The sequence below is a fragment of the Fukomys damarensis genome, unplaced genomic scaffold (assembly GCF_012274545.1).
Source record: "Fukomys damarensis isolate Sample0158 unplaced genomic scaffold, DMR_v1.0_HiC HiC_scaffold_14, whole genome shotgun sequence".
NCBI classification, from domain to species: domain Eukaryota; kingdom Metazoa; phylum Chordata; class Mammalia; order Rodentia; family Bathyergidae; genus Fukomys; species Fukomys damarensis.
In genome coordinates this window covers 76157486-76161157 of record NW_022900926.1, presented here as the reverse complement: position 1 = coordinate 76161157, position 3672 = coordinate 76157486, and the positions used below count along the sequence as shown (strand labels likewise).

Sequence of the window (3672 nt, the reverse complement as noted above, 5' to 3'; positions counted from 1 at the left end):
TGTTGTTAAAGTTACCTGGCCGTCTTCCAAGTGGCTTGGCTATGTCTTCCCCATCATCTGTGTCCCTCTCCTTTTCCTATCAGTCCCCATCAGTAATAGCTGCACCAGCACGACCAACAAATTTTTTCTATTGCCGGCTTAAAGTACCTGTACCCATCTCTTTTGTGCTTGATCCCTAATTCTTGACTTTAACTCATCACTTTTCCCTGGAATGGAATTTCCCCAAACAAAGACAGTTCCTTCCTTATTGGGAATTCTTGCAACCTCTGTCTAGAAAATAATTGTATATAACTTGCTATAAATAAATGACAGAGATTGGCAGCTAAATTAGCAGTACTGTGCAAGAGTGCTTCTGTCTCCTGTAAAGGCAGAGCCTAGGGAGATTTAATCCTACTGCATGTCAAGAAAACAGGATAGGAATATTCAAGACTTCAGCAAATGTTGAAAAACCAAAAGAAAAAAGAAGAAGAAGAAAAGAAACACAGAAGAAGGGAGAGACAACACACAAGTCGAGGAGTACTGAAAAGCCCAAAGATAGTTGCAAACATACAACCAGAGAGACATTTGCCTCTTTCTTAACAAATTCTTTCACTTGGCCCAAAACATGAAGTAAATTAGAAAGCTGTACATTGCAAACAAGACTGCAAAAGTGCACAATATAGACATAGTTGAAAAGTAAGAGATAGGAGGATCTAAAGCAATATTTGGGAGGCAGGAAGGTCTATTTAAAGTGTTTACACTGGACACTATACTTGTGTATACACTTGACCAACTACAATCTCAGTGTACATCGTTTCTGTCCGGTTGTCTTCTATGAGCTCCTTCCTCTTAATCACCCTTGGATTTCTTTATTCTCTTCATAATCTTATTCATAACATAAAAATAATAAGGGCTTAGTGAAGTTATAGAATGGACCATCTTCACACATTTTAATGTTCTGTAAAATGATTACCCAGTAGAACATATATGCTATAAAATGTGAATACACATATCGAGTGACCCATCTTTTCTCATCCTTGGTTCTATTTTCATTAGAGAGATACAATATTTTCTTTTTTAAATTGTAAAATAACAGGTTTCCTGGGAAATATTTTTAAATAAGTGAGTTGATATATTCTGTATTCAGAAATAACAACCATGACTCAGGACACAGAAGAAGTTTCCCGTAATAAATTATGATGATTAGCGCTACCAGACAGAGTGCTTCAGTTCCCGTAGCAAATTCGTTCCAGCTCCTTCCATTAATCAGACTGCTTGCCTGGCTTTATCATTAGTGCCAGGCCTCTCGACTTGGTGCTTAAACCAATTTATACATAATTTAAATCAAAAGCCTTTTTAAAATTCTCTCAGGGTACCCCATGGTACCTGGTATAAAAGAACCTAACTATGTAATCCTACAGTAATTCCATAAGTTTGTTTGTAAGAGTAATTGATTATTGCTGACAACAGTTTTCTGCAACAAAGGCAATCTTTTTCTCTTATTCAAGATCCCCTTCTGCATACAACAGATAGCATTATCTAAAGGGTTTAATGACAGATGTCCATGGGATGAAAAATACTCAACACACATCCACCCTACCTGAGAGATTTTTTCCTAAGTTTTCAATTTATCATGTCAGCCTCTTAAAGTTGGTGTTTAAAAATGGGTGAATGTGGTAAAGAGTCTGAAATTTAAAAAAATACATTCACCTAGGTCAACCATTACCAGCTCCTCCTTCACTGATCTGATTTTTTAAATGGAGATGTGACTAGCAAAGACCTCCTACTAGTCATTTTTGCCATGACTTGTGAGTAGGTGTGTCCAGGTCACTCAAAGAAATCTCCAATGACCATCTACTTGCCTGGAGTGAAAAATGAAAACAAAAGACTTGGTTTAAAAAGTGTCAGGCACTGATAAAGTTTTACATTACCCTTACTCCAAGTCATTTTGCTCCTCTCTCTCCCTCTCTCTCTTTTGTGTTTTCTTTTGATTTTTATTTCTTTGATTCTTTTTATTATTCATGTTTTTGTTTCAGTGACAGGGTTGAGCCCAGGGCTACACATGCTAGGCAAGTACTCTACCACTGAGCTACACTGCAACCCTTCAGTTCTCTTTGTAGCTAAACTTCCACTAATAGTTATTTAGGTCTCCTCCACTGTGTTGCAGAATGGATATTAGCTCATAGACTTTAATACATGTAATAATCTTCTCTTAGAATAAAGTCTTCATTCTGCTGTGAGGAAAACCTATTTTGGGTATTGTTTATTATCTAAAGTTGATTCATATTCCTAACCCTGACATATATGAACACAAGCGCAGGCTTTCTGAGTAACCCTGATCGTGGTCACTTTCTGGAGGTCCTGCAGATCCCTTTGCAGGCCTAGGTGCTGATAATGGGTGGGGAAGGATAAGAATTAATCTATTTGTGATAAATTCACAAATTATCTTTGCTAGGGGTTGACTGTTATATGGCCATATGACAATACCAGCAAAGGTGGAACGAAGGGAATACACTGGGATAGTTCTGGGAAAATTTTTTCCCTACTTTAAAAATAAGATACAGCTGAGAAAACAAGTCTTCTTCTTTCTGCCTTTGGAATTTGTAGTGATGCTAGGAGCTGCTGCAACCATCTTAAAACAATGAAAGTAAAGTCTGAGGATTAGTGCCAAAACAATAAGGACAACAGGGTAGAAACACTGGAAATCAGGATGCCTAATAACATCACTGAGCTGTTCATTTGTCTGACCTTGAAAGCACTTTATCTCAGGGCTTCCACTTAAGTGAGATAATAAACGTCATTATTCTTTAAGCCATTTTGTTTATAACAAATTTGTTTGCAGTTGAAAGCATCTTGTCTGTTAAAATAACCAAAGTTCTTTGCTTGCTATCTTCCAAAGAACATTTTTGCTGAGAAAAAGGACCTGTGGAACATAAAAGAAACAGAAACTGAACCAAGTAGAACAAGTTCACACCCTTATTTTCTGGCTAAATATAATAATTCTACATATCCTTGCAATTTTAGAAGACATTAGTACTTCCTTCTGCATATTAAGTAGTCTGCAGAGTAAATATTCAGAGCACGCAGGACCACATGGAGATGAAGATCTCAGGCCTGGATTCCAGTCTTAGGGATTTGTTTTTGGGTTTGTCTTTCCCTAGCTACATAAAGGGAGCAGACAACCAAACCTCCCTAAACTTCAGCTCATTCATGGGTGCAGTGAGGATAATGACAGCACTTATTTCCCTGGGTTAATGTTGGATGATGAGCTAATCCACATGAAGTAAGTCAAATCTTAGTTTTCCTCTAGAAATAGCATGATCCATGCTGTAGTTTGCATGTTGAGAGCTCCCCGAGGGCCCAAGTGTCAGACTTTGCCCCCTTCCAATGGTGGTACCAAAAGCTGGTGAAGCAGTTAGGGGTAGGGCCTGGTGGAAGGTCTTAGGGCATGTACCCTTGAAGGGGTCACGGGGGCCGGGACACTTTCTCTCTCTCTCTCTCTCTCTCTCTCTCTCTCTGTCTCTCTCTGTTTTTCCACTTACATGAGGATGAGGTAAGCAGCTGGCTCTACCACACACTCCCACCATGTTGTTCTGTCACACCATAGGCCCAGAAGCAACGGAACCAATGGGCACAGCCTGAAACCCCTGAAACAGAGAGCCCATAAAACCTTTTTTTCATATATATATATAT

The 3672-nt window shown here is 38.6% G+C and overlaps 1 long non-coding RNA gene across 1 annotated transcript in view; it reads right to left on the bottom strand.

Moving 5' to 3' along the window:
• Positions 1-2834: 2834 nt before the first annotated feature.
• Positions 2835-3672, bottom strand: part of LOC104850319 — a 20615-nt gene continuing 19777 nt past the window's right edge. Inside the window, exons 2-3 of the long non-coding RNA XR_776933.1 lie at positions 3522-3626; positions 2835-2902 (exon numbers count right to left, since the gene is read on the bottom strand). This is a non-coding gene — a long non-coding RNA (uncharacterized LOC104850319). The remainder of the gene's footprint in view (positions 2903-3521; positions 3627-3672) is intronic.